This window comes from Choloepus didactylus, chromosome 12, assembly GCF_015220235.1.
Source record: "Choloepus didactylus isolate mChoDid1 chromosome 12, mChoDid1.pri, whole genome shotgun sequence".
NCBI classification, from domain to species: Eukaryota; Metazoa; Chordata; class Mammalia; order Pilosa; family Megalonychidae; genus Choloepus; species Choloepus didactylus.
This window is the reverse complement of record NC_051318.1, coordinates 7,294,824-7,309,014: the sequence shown is the minus strand read 5'-3', so window position 1 is coordinate 7,309,014 and position 14,191 is coordinate 7,294,824. Positions and strand designations below refer to the sequence as shown.

General features: G+C 40.7%; 1 protein-coding gene across 2 annotated transcripts in view; it reads left to right on the top strand.

Annotated features, from left to right (window-relative positions):
- PDS5B (PDS5 cohesin associated factor B) overlaps positions 1–14,191 on the top strand; it is a 198,000-nt gene that overhangs the window by 15,981 nt on the left and 167,828 nt on the right. Inside the window, exon 1 of one of the 2 annotated variants that reach the window (XM_037799753.1) lies at positions 685–696. The exons of the other annotated variant lie outside the window; for it this stretch is intronic. The gene's annotated coding sequence lies outside the window, so the exon portion shown is untranslated. Of the gene's footprint in view, positions 1–684; positions 697–14,191 lie in introns of those variants that run through there. 2 annotated transcript variants of the gene reach the window in all.

Sequence of the window (14,191 nt, the reverse complement as noted above, 5' to 3'; positions counted from 1 at the left end):
AGGACTGCTTCTGCCTTCTTTTCAGAATTCCTTGAAAATGTGAAATTGTTTGGTCAATCAATAAACTCAAATTTCTGCTTGTCAGATCTTTGGTTGGTACTTCTCCACAAAGTTTTGAACTTCTGCCCATTTTGCACGCATTTCTTTTATCAAGAAACTGAGGACATCCTCCCTTATTTCCTTCTCACCTGAGGAAATCTCTTCAGCCACCTCTTATTGCTGCTCCTTCTGTAGTTCCTGCAGCTTCTCAGTGCTGAGCTTTTCAGGATGTTCCTCCACTAACTCCTCAACATCAGCAACATCGACCTCTAGACCCATGGATTGGCTGAAAGATACAATGTCCTGCACAACTGTGCCCTCTGTACCTGCAGGCTTGGGGTCAGCCTCAAAGCCTTCAAAGTCTCTCTGAGTCACAGCTTCTGGTCACAAATTGTTCCATTCCAAATTCATTGTCCTGTGAGGGACTTTGTTTGATGCCTTATCAGTAAAGTCAAGGCAGTGCAGGATATTGAAATGCTCCTTCCAGAATTCTGTGGGTCAACTGGGTGTCAGAGGAGATCTCAAAGCACCTCTGGAAAAGCACCTTGGTGTATAACTTTTTGAAGTTTGCAATGACCCGCTGGTCCATGGGCTGGATGAGAAGAGTAGTTTTGGGGGCAGGAACCTTACAGTGATGAAGTTGAACTCCTCCAGGAGGTAAGTCATCCTCCAAGCCTGGAGGGTGGGGAGGTGCATTGTCCAAAAGTAGGAGAGCTTTCAGAGGCAAATCTTTCTCCAGCAAATATTTTTTTAATGAGGGACCAAACACTTCATTTATCCGGTTGTTGAAAAATTGCCTCGGGACCCAGACTTTGCTGTCTCGGGACCCAGACTTTGCTGTTTGCCCTCCACATCACATGGAGTTTCCTTTTTAAGACATGCTTCTTGAAAACTCTTGGGTTTTCACTACGATATTCTAGTAGAGGCTTGAGTTTTAAGTCCCCACTAGCAACCGCACACAATAGAGTGAGCCTGTCCTTCATTGGTTTGTGGCCTGGTAATGCCTTCTCTTTTGTGATGTAGGTTCTACTCGGCATTTTTTCCCAAAAAAGTCTGGTCTCATCACAGTTAAAAACTTGGTGGGGAATAAAACTCTCAGCCTCTATGTGGTTTTGAGATTCACTGACGAATTCAGCAGCAGCTTCTCTATTAGCACTTGTTGCCTCGCCATGCCTCAGGACACTGTGGATGCTGGTCCTCGTTTTAAAATTATCAAACCAGCCGGGGCTGTCCTTAAAAACTTCAGCACTCTCATTATTCCGTCCCAGTTTGTTTTTCAGAAGATCAGCATGCAACACTCGCTTTTTCACATCTCATGGCTTCCGATACACTGTCGCCTGCTATCTGCTTCTCATTTGCCCAAATTAATAACAGCAGTTCAACTTCGAGTGTTTGGGAATGCTGCTTTGTTACTGCTTTTAACTCCATTTGCAACATCAGCCTTTTCTTTATCACTTCTTTATTCTTAATGATGGTGGAGACCATTGTTCTAGGCATACGATATTCCCTAGAAAGGTTAGTAATGCGAACACCACACTCATATTTGCCTGTTTCCTTTTTTTTGCTCAATGGTGATGGCGAAGTAATTTTCTTTTCTGCTTAGCACTATCACTACTCATTTTCCTAGGACCCATGATGAGAAAAAAGTGCAAAAATAACATGAAATGACCACAGATGCTAAGATAAGACGGAAAGGGGATGTGCACAGGGCAAGAGCTACCGCGTGACTGATGCATTACCCTTTTTTTTTTTGGCTGAAAAGGGCAGCGAGTCGTGAGGCAACTGACACCGACAAGTTCTAGCTTGCGCATCAAGTACCAAACAAACGACGAGTAACGGGGTGAAATTTTCATGTCAAAATGCATTGAGTACCAAATTTGAGGAGTTTCAAAGCAGTTGAGTACCAAGGTACCACTGTATTTATTCTTTTTTAGCATAAACAGTTAAGTTACTGGCTGATCGTCCTTGAATTTATGGAGACTTGTCTTATACTTTGTAGAATGTAGAAGATCTAAGGTGTTACTAAGCCTCTGATTTAGCCATATTCAGTATCCCAAGCTCCTGTCTCCTCTTCGGTGGGCTGCAACTGAAATCTTTACTGAGTTCTTTGAACTTTGCAGTTGTTGCTTTCCGCTACGTTTCATTGGAATCTTCCCTGAGTATAATGTGCAGCTCAGATTCAGTGAAGAATTTGAAGGAGTATATATTAGTTTTTTTTTTTTAATAAATGCAGTTTTATTGAGATATATTCACACCCCATATAATCCATCCAAAGTGTAGAATCATTGGCTCCCAGTATCACCATATAGTTGTGCATTCATCACCACAATCCATAATATTAGTTTTGAGGCTTCACCTACTATGACTCTTTTCCTAATTTCTCCACTGAGTTTCCAGCCACTCTGCAACCAGGAACTCCAATAAAACTGCCACTTTCTGCTTGAACGCTAACTGCTGTGTGTTGCTGCAGACTGGGAGTGCCCCCGGAGGTAAAGCTGTATAAACTTGAGTGTACCTCCCTTTTTCAGTGGTCACATCTCCTCCAGTTTCTGCCAGCTCTCGGTTGCTTCCATTGCCTGTATGGGAGGCTTAGTGCAGTCAGGTGGATGGAAGCCACTCCTCCAGTACTGGAACTCCTCACAGACCCATTTCCACTCATTGCAAACTGGGTCTTAAGCAAACTTAAAAAAAAAAAAATAGAGTAGTTGCTTCGGTTACATACACTTAGACCGAATGGGTAACCGTTTAATGGAAAGTGAGGAGCTATAGAACATTTATAAAAGCTTGTGAAAGGGCCAGCTGGATTTCTACTGTTGTCCCCTTTTCCCTTTATTGGCAGCAAACTGACAGACAGCAGTGGACACATGGTAGTAGATAATACTGGAAGAAAATTTCTCTTCTCCACTGTTGTTGACCTTTACCTCTGTTTGTGTTTCTACTCTGAGGGAAAAGTACTAACATATAAATGTTTGTCTCCACTGCTTTTGTTTTGAAATTCAGTATGTGGTAGGCCTGTTGGACATCTTATTTATATTTAAATGGTTAGTTAGGACCAGCTTGGATCCAGAGGACCCTTCGGGGTCAGTCTACAGAAGTTGAGTTGATAGCTCTGGCTTTAAACAGATTTTTTAAGAAGTCGTGTCCAACAGGAAACTAGGTGAGTTGATTTTAGAGATGGCATACAAACCTTCTAGCAGATGTGTTGTTTTGTCCTTTTAACACAAGTCTGAGGTTAACATTAGTGTGGTGTAATGCATTTATTAAGCTGTGTTGACTCTAATTGTGTTCTTGAATCTGGACAGTGCTCATTGTGTTGTTTTAATGTAAATATAAATTTGTAAGCAAGTAGATTTTAAAACTTGCTCTATTAGAAGGTAAATGCATTGAAACTTAATGTTTTTTAGTTTAAATCCTTAATTATTTTTGATGATGGAAGGAAAGTGAGGCACTTGATGACCCATTGTGCACTACTGACTTTCCTGTTTAGTTGGGGGTAATTTGAGGTACAGGAGAAACAAGAGGACTCATCCTAAATTACATTTCCATCCCTATCAATTAGGGTTTGATCAGAGAAACCATTAGGAGTGGAATAAGGGATTTATTGCAGTGATGGATGTTTACCAGCTTGGAAGCTGGTATACTCTCTTGTGTCTGGTACTAGGCTTGAAGTCAGCAGGGCTGGTGGTCTGGAAGGGAAGGTAGACATGAAGTGAGAGAGAGCAAGGCTGTTTTGGAACCTACAAGGAAGATTTAGAATTCATGAAGATGAGATGAAATCCATGAGCACAAACTTGAACCTGCATCTATCTGACAGCATCCAAGCCTCCAACTTTGAGAATGTAGGTAATCTGCAGTAAGGGTGTTGCACTTCACCGTGCAGCTCCACACAAATTTGCCCCAGGAATATTCGGAGAAGCTAAAGAAGGCACTCCAACAGGATTTGGAGTAGCTGTGAACTCAGTTGATACCCCACACCAATGAAGGTGAGCCCAAAGATCCAGGTGTGAGAATGGCAACAGTGCTTGGCCTAACGTTGAGATTTTGAACATAAATATGCCTGCTGCTTCACTCTTGCCTTCCAGATTTCATGGGAATTTCTTTTGAGGCTAACTTGAACCCACATCCATGCAGGAAAGGGAATTTTGGGAAATATAGTTGCAGCCTAGCTAATTTGACACAGTGCAGAGCCATCACCGTTCACCCTTTGTCACTAAATATAGTGCAACTATCCCTTGTTCAACTGACAACACACAAATCCTCTCCTTAAGAGAGGATGGAAAGTCCCTTTTTTGGGTGATGTTCGTTTCTCTTCTAGCTAAGTCACATTTTCCACTTAATATCCTGTAACTTAAATATGAGATATGAGGTTAGCTGCTATTAGATGGTTGGAGAATGGAAGATGAAAAAACAACATTGGTTAATATATTCACAAAATTTTTATACCAAAATAAAGAAGAAATACTCAACGCTATTAGAGTTCTCATTTCTGCAACTGGTAGTAGCTGGTCTTCACTTACTGCTCTGTCCTTGGCAAGCCCCTCAGCTGTTTGTGGTTCCTTGACTGGTGGGTGACCCAAACCTCATTCCTTAAGGGTCTGGGCTGTTAATAGTTAATTGTTTCCATGGACTTTCATCACAGTACATGGAATTACTAAGTTGCATCTCAGAGAAACTCCTGCATTCCAGACTTACTTCTCTTCCTCCACTCCAGTAGTAGCAACCCAGTTTCCCCTCCATAGTTTTGTCCCCCCGGTCAGGTCTGTAACCCCCTTCTTCACCTGTTGATTCATTGTCATGCAGAGCCCAAAGTCACTGAGTGGAACCATTGCTTTGTCTTTTGGTGGGATGTCTACTTGTAGGGACAGAAAGCAAAAGAAAAAAAAAATTAACATGATAGAAATAACATTTATATGCTGATGAAAACACTCTAGTAGAGGGAAAAGTTGATGAAGGCAGGAGAGGGATGGTAGAATTCTGGAGCAGTGTCCTTGGGTAGGCAAGGGTTGCCATTAGTGGAAGAAGTGTCTTTTGTTTAGGAGCATTTACAGTTTCTTATACTAGGAAGAGATTTCAGAGTATATGGATGTAGAAGCAGGTAGGTGGGTAGATGATGTGGTAGGTTATTTAACAGTGAATTAGGAAGCAACGTTGTAAATTAAGAGTAAAAATGAGTTAATACAAATTAATATAGTTACATTTCATAGTTCTTGGGCGATTAATAAGAGTTCCTTGTAAACAAATATTTACTTATATCAAAGCAAGGGTAAATGTATTTAGGAAAGTGCAGGTGATTTTTCTCATCTGTTCTCCCGTATTTAATAAACTAATGGACAAGTGGCTGTAAGCAACTGAGTTCTAGTTCTAGGTCTGATAATGCTTTTTGGTTTTTTCTTTTGCCTAAAGAAGGAAACAAGAATTATGTTTGCTATTTTGAGCTTTCACAAATTAATTGTAAATAATATAAAATAGGATAAAATTTTGCCTTTCATTTTCACAAAGGAAAATGCTGCAGTAGCGTGTCATATCTACTCTGAATCTGGAGGTTATGTAATGTGATTAGGAGGGTGAGCTTGGAGTCAGCCTGGGTTAAATCCCAGCGCTCCTGCTTGCCATGTGTTTCAATTAGCTATTGCCCTCTAACCACCAACCCCCTCTCAACTCAGTGGCTTAAATAGTGAGTGGTTATTACTGCTTATGAATCTGTGGATCACCTGGGTAGTTGTGATCATCTGTGCTAGATTTTGTTGATGTGGACCAAGCCTTTTCATTCATACGTCTGTGGTCAGCTGGCAGGTTGGCTTGGGGCTGGCTGATCTAGGGCGGCCTCTCACATTTCTGGGAGCTGTTTGGTGGCTGCCAGAATGTTGGAGGTGACTGAGGCATGTTATCACTCTCCAGGCTAGCCTGGGCTTCTTCACATGGTGGTGACAGGGTTCCAAGAGGGCCATTGGAAGTGCACAAGGTCTCTTGAGGTCTAGGCTTGGCATTGGCACAGAGTCACTTCTCCTATGTTCTTTTGGCCAAGGCATGGCATGAGGCTGACCAAGATTCAAGATGGGAGAACTCAGCTCTGCCTCTTGATGGGAGGAGGTGCAGTGTCACATGGCAAGGGTTGTGACTACAGAGGAGGTGGATAATCAGGGTCACTTTTATAACCATTCTACCATTCAGTGTGACCTTGCACAGATCTCTTTATCTCTTAGAATCTGTTTCCTAACCTGTAAAATGGTGAGAATAATGAAACTTGATGAAAGATGATTTTGAAGTGTTCTAGTTTGCTAATGCTGCTGGAATGCAACACACCAGAAATGGATTGGCTTTTATAAAAGGGGGTTTATTTGGTTTCACAGTTACAGTCTTAAGGCCATAAAGTGTCCAAGGTAACACATCAGCAGTTGAGTACTGTTCTAGTTTGCTAATGCTGCAGAATGCAAAACACCAGAGATGGATTGGCTTTTGTAAAAAGGGGCTTTATTTGGCTACACAGTTACAGTCTTAAGGCCATAAAGTGTCCAAGGTAACACATCAGTAATTGGGTACCTTCACTGGAGGATGGCCAGTGGAGTCCGGAAAACGTCTGTTAGCTAGGAAGGCACGTGGCTGGTGTCTGCTCCAAAGTTCTGGTTTCAAAATGGTTTTCTCCCAGGATGTTCCTCTCTAGGAAGCTTGCTCTTCTTCAAAACGTCACTCACAGCTGCACTGAGTTTCTTCTCTTTGAGTCAGCTCATTTATATGGCTCCACTGATCAAGGCCCACCCTGAATGAGCAGAGCCACACCTCTGTAGGAGTATCCCAACCGGATACTGGGTGGGGTGCATCTCCATGCAAACAACCTAATCCAAACATTCCAACTTAATCCCCACTATTATGTCTGCCCCACAAGATTGCATCAAAGAATATGGCTTTTTCTGGGGGATGTAATACATTCAAACCGGCACATTCCACCCCCTGGACCCCAGAAAAACATATTCTTTCCAAATACAAAATACATTCATCCCACAATACCACAGAAACTTAAATCATTTCAGTAACAATAGTTAAGTACAAAATCCCATCAAAATCAAATATAGGCGTGGTCAGTCCTAAGGCATACTTTTCCTTTAGCTTTGGATCTGTGGACTTAGAACAAGTTATATGCTTCCAATATACAAAGGAGGGACATTCATAGGATAAACATTCCCATTCCCATAAGGAGAAACAGTAAGGAAAACAGGGTTAACAGGACCAAAACAGTTCCTAAAACCTGCAGGACAAACTCCATTAGATTTCAAAGTCTGAGAGTCATTAACAGAATGACGTTGCATCCTTGGGGCTTGAGAGAGCGGGAGTCTAACCCTTCCTAAGGGCCTTTTTGGCAGCTGTTTCCTCTCCAAATGCTTGGGTGAGTGCTCCAACATATCCACACATTGGGGAGACCACCTTCTCGGCCCCACCCTTCTCAAACCTCGGGGCAGCTCCCGGATTCCCTTCCATCTCTGGGGCACACGCTCAACCCCTTCAGAACAGTGTGGTGGCAGCCAAACTCTCCCCAATTCCCTGGGAATGTGCTCCAACCTCTTTGGGACCTGAGGTGGCAAAACTCTTCCAGAGCATCGAGGTGGAATGCCCACCCTCGACCTCTGGGGCAAACTCACCCTTTCCATGCATGTGGGCTGCTCCGCTCTCCCAGCCCGAGACCTCCTGACTTCAGACCTCAACCTCCATGGCTCTGTCTTTGAAGAGATTTTTCCTTTAATTTTTTCCTTGTCTGTCTCTTCCAGTCCAGACCGGCAATGGCTCTGTCTATAAAGATCTCGCAAAAATTCTGTTGGCTTTGCATGAAGCATGCAGGGGTCAAAGCCATCAGACAATAGGACTTTCCACAAATCCTTTCTGGATAATTCCATCTCCAATCTTGGCTTGTACTGAAATGGCGGCTGGGTTCCATGTTTGGTTATGTCCTCACGTTGGGCTGTAGCTTCTGGGATTCCACCCCCTGGAAGCTCATAATTTTCCAAGCCATCAGCTTCTGATTTCTTTGAACCCAAGAGTTCAGTTCTAAGTTTATCTCTCTCCACTCGCATTTTACTATAAGCTGCAAGGAGAAGCCAGGATACATCCTCCACAGGTAGTCTGGAGGTCTCCTCAGCTAAGTATTCCAGGTTGTTGCTTTCAAATTCCTCCTTCCATCTGACACCAGGACTCAATTTTGCCAAATTCTGTGCCACTTTAAAACAAGGATCACCTTTCTTCCAGTTTGCAATAACACATATATCATTTCTGCTCAGGTCCTCATCAGAAGTATCTTTAGAGTCCATATTTCCACAAACAGTCTCTTTAAAGCAGTTTTTGCCTTTTCTATCAAGCTCCTCACAGTTCTTCCAGAAACTTCCCCTTATCCATTTGAAAAGCTGTTCCAACATGTTTGGTATTTGCAAACTCAGCAGCAAAAGCACCCCACTCCTCTCAGTACCAAAATCTGTTCTAGTTTGCTAATGCTGCAGAATGCAAAACACCAGAGATGGATTGGCTTTTATAAAAAGGGGCTTTATTTGGCCACACAGTTACAGTCTTAAGGCCATAAAGTGTCCAAGATAACACATCGATAATCAGGTACCTTCACTGGAGGATGGCCAGTGGAGTCCGGAAAACGTCTGTTAGCTAGGAAGGCACATGGCTGGCATCTGCTCCAAAGTTCTGGTTTCAAAATGGTTTTCTCCCAGGATGTTCCTCTCTAGGAAGCTTGCTCTTCTTCAAAACGTCACTCACAGCTGCACTGAGTTTCTTCTCTTTGAGTCAGCTCATTTATATGGCTCCACTGATCAAGGCCCACCCTGAATGAGCAGAGCCACACCTCTGTGGGAATATCCCACTGGAGTCACCACCCACAGCTGGGTGGGGTGCATCTCCATGCAAACAACCTAATCCAAACATTCCAACTTAATCCCCACTATTATGTCTGCCCCACAAGATTGCATCAAAGAATACGGCTTTTTCTGGGGGACATAATACATTCAAACCGGCACAAGTACCTTCACTGGAGGATGGCCAGTGGTGTCCGGAAAACCTCTGTTAGCTGGGAAGGCGTGTGGCTGGCATCTGCTCCAAAGTTCTGGGTTCAAAATGGCTTTCTCCCATGATGTTCCTCTCTAGGTGGCTGCAGTTCCTCAAAAATGTCACCCTCAGTTGCTCTTGTGGCATTTGTCCTCTCTTATCTTCTCCGGAACAAAAGTGTGCTTTCAGTGGCCATCTTCAAACTGTCTCTCGTCTGTAGCTTCTCTCTCAGCTTCTGTGCATTCTTCAAAGTGTCCCTCTTGGCCGTAGCAAGCTCGCTCCTTCTGTCTGAGCTTATATAGTGCTGAATGGGTGGGGCCACACCTCCATTGAAATTAATCCAATTAGAGTCATCACCCACAGTTGGGTGGGGCACATCTCCATGGAAACACTCAAAGGATTCCAATCTAATCAGCACTAAAACGTCTGCCCCACAAGTTTGCATCAAAGAACATGGCTTTTTCTGGGGAACATGACACATTCAAACTGGCACACGAGGCTTAGATAAGATAACCTGTGTAAAATGCTTACAATAGCGTCTGATGTCTGCCATTGAGTGCTCGGTAAATGTTAGCTATTAGTATGACTAAATCCTCGTAATAATCCTATGATACTGCCATTTTCTCCTTAGAGCTGAGGAAACAGGCTGACTTGCTTAAGTTACAAATGTGCCTAACATTTGAATCAAGGTTTTTTGCTTTGAAAGCCACCGAGTTGGGGTGGTTAAAATGTGGGCTCTGGATCTTGACTGACCGAACCGCCGCCTCCCTCCTGTCCCCTCTTCAAGCCCTGCAGCCTTGGGCAGATTACCAAATCTCTCTGTGAAAGGCGATTGCTTGAGTTGTGCAAATTTAGTGAGTTAATACACGTTAAGTGTTTATCTAGAACAGTGAGTGCAGGGTAAGTACTTGATGTGTCGTTATTCCTCCTTTTATTATTATTATACCATGCTGCCTTTAATCCAAAGGTTACAAAACCTTTCTGTATTGAAAACTTTAAATGAGGCTGAAATTTTCACTCTTTGCTTTTTAGGGCCATCTAATTTTTTTTCATTAAGCAGTTATTAATCTTTATGGCTGATTGTATAATAATTACAGATTTTATTGATGGGAATTAACTGTATGTGGGCATTTCCGTTTGGAGAAAAACTGTTCTGCACTATTTTGTCTTTGTCTTTTCTTTCTTTCTTTCTTTCTTTTTTTTTTTTTTTTGGCTTCTTTTTAAAGCTTTTTTCTGCATAATGTCATTGATTTCCAGTGGCTACTACTCTATGTTAGCAACTCTCACCTGAAGTTGGACTTCACTCCTGATTTTTATTCCTTAATTGACTTTTCTTCCCTCTCTCTCCAATTAGTCATTAAATTTACTTTCTCTATTACCTTTCAATCCCTTCCCCTCCCCTTTATGCTTGTTGTTTTTGGTTTAGTCCAGGTCCTCATCATTTTTTTTTCTTAAGTTAATTTAGTAGTCTCCTAACTGATCTCTTGACTCCAGTCTTACCTTCTTCAAAATTGTCAAAACAATTTTTCTAAAAGATATTTGATCCTGAGAGATTTCAAATGGAGTTGAGAGGTCACTCTGGTGGACATTCTTATGCACTGTATAGATAACACCTGTTAGGTTTTAATGAATTGGAATAGATAGAAACTATCAAACTCCAACCCAGTAGTCTGGACCCCTCAAGACAATTATATAATAATGTAGATTACAAGGGGTGACAGTGTGATTGTGAAAACCTTGTGGATCACACTCCCTATAGCTAGTGTATGATGGATGAATAGAAAAATGGGGACAAAAACTAAATGAAAAATAGGGTGGGATGGGGGAAATGATTTGGGTGTTCTTTTTTACTTTTATTTTTTATTCTTATTCTGATTCTTTCTGAAGTAAGGAAAATGTTCAAAAATAGATTGGGGTGATGAATGCATAACTATATCATGGTACTGTGAACAGTTGATTGTACACCAAGGATGATTGTATGGTATGTGAATATATTTCAATAAAACTGAATTTAATTAAAAAAAGACATTTGATCATTTTACTCCCTTGATTAAAACTTATTATTTTTAACTTCCCTTTGCCTGTGAGAAAAAGATCCAGCATTTAAGGTTCTTCATGCCTCTGCCTGTGTTTCTGTCTCCAGCAGAGTCTTTAGTTACTTCGCAGCAGAATTTGAGTTCTGGTGATGCAAAATTATCGAAGCCTCATATTCTCTCACGCTTCTGTGCATTTTTGCATATGCTTTTTATTTCAGCAGAAAGCCTCTGCCTTGCCTTCTTCCTTTGGCACACTTTCAGACTGTGCATCTTTTTAAAGATTTCAAGTGTAATTTCTCAGGGACGTTTTCCTTACCCCAGCATACTCACTTTCAGACTCCTGGAATCTTTGCCTGCTTCTGGGATATACTTTTATTGTAGAACTTATTGCATTTTTTTCCCTTTTTTTTTTTAACAGCTTTATTGAGAAGTAATTCACCATATAACTCATCCATTTAAAGTATTCACTTCAGTGGCTTTTATATTCACATCTCTCACCACTGTCAATTTTAGAATATTTTCACTACCCCAAAAAAGAAACTCCCCACCCCTTAGCCATCACCTCCCAATCTCTGCCCCCCATCCCGCCCCCCATCCCTAGGAAATCACTAATCTACTTTCTTTTTCTATAAATTTGCCTCTTTTGGACATTTCATGTTAATGGAATCATACAGTAGGTGGTCCTTTTTTACTGGCTTCTTTCACTTAACATCATGTTTTCAAGGTACAGCTGAATAATTTCCCATTCTATGGGTGTAATACATCTTGTTTATCCTTTTTGTCTCTTGGACATTTGGGTTGTTTCTACCTTTTGCCTATTATGAATAATGCTGCTGTAAACATTCATGTACAGGTTTTTGTGTGGATATGTTTTAATTTTTCTTGGGTATATACCCAGGAGTGGACTTGCTGGTGAATTTGTTTTTGTGTGGTAACTTTATGTTTAATCGTTTGAAGAACTGCCAGTTTTCCAAAGCAGCATTTTACATTCCCATCAGCATTTATGGGGGTTGCCGTTTGTCCACATCTGCAATACCGGTTATCTGTCTTTTGATTATAGCTATCTGTCTTTTTGATTACATCCACACTGTTGAGTGTGAAGTGGTATGTAATTGTGGTTTTGATTTGCATTTCCCTCATGGCTAATGAGGTTGAGCATCTTTTCATGTGTTTATTGGCTATTTGTATATCTTCTTTGGAAAATTGTCTATTCAGATCCTTTGCCCATTTTTAATTGGGTTGTCTTTTTTTTTTTTTTTTTTTTTTTACTGTTGTTGTAATAGTTCTTTGTATATTCTAGTTATCAGTCCCTTAACAGATACATGACTTGTAAATATTTTCTCCTACTTTGTGGATTACCTTTTCAACTTTCTCAGTGGTGTACTTTGAAGCATAAAAGTTTTTAATTTTAATGATATCCAGTTTCTCTGTTTTTTTCTTTGGCCATTTATGCTTTTGGTGCCATAGCCAAGAAACCGTTGGCTAATGTAAGATTAGGAAGATTTATAGTTATGTTTTCTAAGAATTTTAGCTATTATATCTAGGTTTTTGATCCATTTTGTGTTAATTTTTATATATGGTGTGAGGCAGTGATGCAGATTCATTCTTTAGCATGCAGATAACCTGTTGTCCTAGCACCATTTGTTGAAAATACCATTCTTTCCTCTTTGAATATTCTTCGCATCCTTGTCAAAAGTCGGTTGACTGTAACTGTGAGTGTTTGTTTCTGGATTCAATTTTTTTCTGTTTATCTGTATATTTATCATTATGCCAACACCACACGGTCTCGTAAGTGTGTCTTTGTAATACGTTTTGAAATCTGGAAGTATGAGGAGTCCAACTTTATTCTTTTTCAAGATTATTTTGGCTATTCTGAGTGTCTTGAATTTCCATATGAATTTTGGGGTCAGCTTGTCAGTTTCTGCAAAGATGTCATTTGGGATTCATATTGGATTTTAATACTTTACTTATCTGTCTCAAATATTTATTTAATGATTGATTTCTTACGGTAATCCTGTGAAGAAGGCAAAGTAGATCTTAAGCATTACCACATTTATTTTACAGAAGTGGAAAGACTGAAAATGGCCAAGGGAGTTGTCTAAGCTCATGATAAGTGGTGCAAGTTAAATTTTTTTTTTGACTTTTGGCTCCAAACACCAGATTTTTTCCCCTATAACTACTCTTGTGACTCATCTCTTCCTCTATGAATCCCATTAGAGGTCTTGTGAGTATTTCTTTAAGATTATTAGTATTTAAGGTTCTCCAGGAGAGACTGAGTTGGCTTAATGAATTTCTTCTTTTTTATTAACTTCTTACTGATGTAAGTCTATAAAAAGAATGTACAGATTGCAATTGGACAGCTCCTTGTTTTCACAGACTAAACCCACACCCGTGTAATGAGCTTCTGGATCAAAACAGCATTACCAATATCCCAGAGCCTCCCTTGTGGCCCCTTCCAGTTACTGCTCCCCCAAATGGTAACCAGCTTCCTGACTTTTGACATCATTTGCTAATTTTGCCTGTTTTTGAACATTATATGAATAGACTCATATTATGTAATCATTTGTATTTGACTTATTTTGGTCTCATGTTTTTGTGATTCATCCACATTGTTGTATGTAGTGGAATAAGCAGAGGTGCCCCTGGTGCTTTTATTATTAAAGTACTATATGTTATTTTCATTTACTTGTTCAGATGATTTTGAGTTAATTATGTAAATGTGTTGTGCAAAGCTGGCTGGAGGTTTGTGGGAGTGAGAATTTTGCTAGGGTGAGTAGGGTGATGCCTGGTATACAAGAGGTGAAGTAGGCTACTGTGATTTATTATGTGAAGCCTGTGTATTGAACTATTATGAGGAGCCAGCTGCTACTGGGCCTCAGTGCGCTTTATTACATTGTACTTTTTCTGTTACTTTTATCACATTTTTATAAGCAGTATGATGAAAAAGCCTCTATGCTTTAAAGATACATATTGTACTTTTCTGTTTATCATGGTGTAATGAAGGGAGCATGGGCTTTCTCTGTTAACAAGTGTCATGACTTTCTGGGCTGTGGACATGTTGCTTCTTTTAACCTATAAGCGTG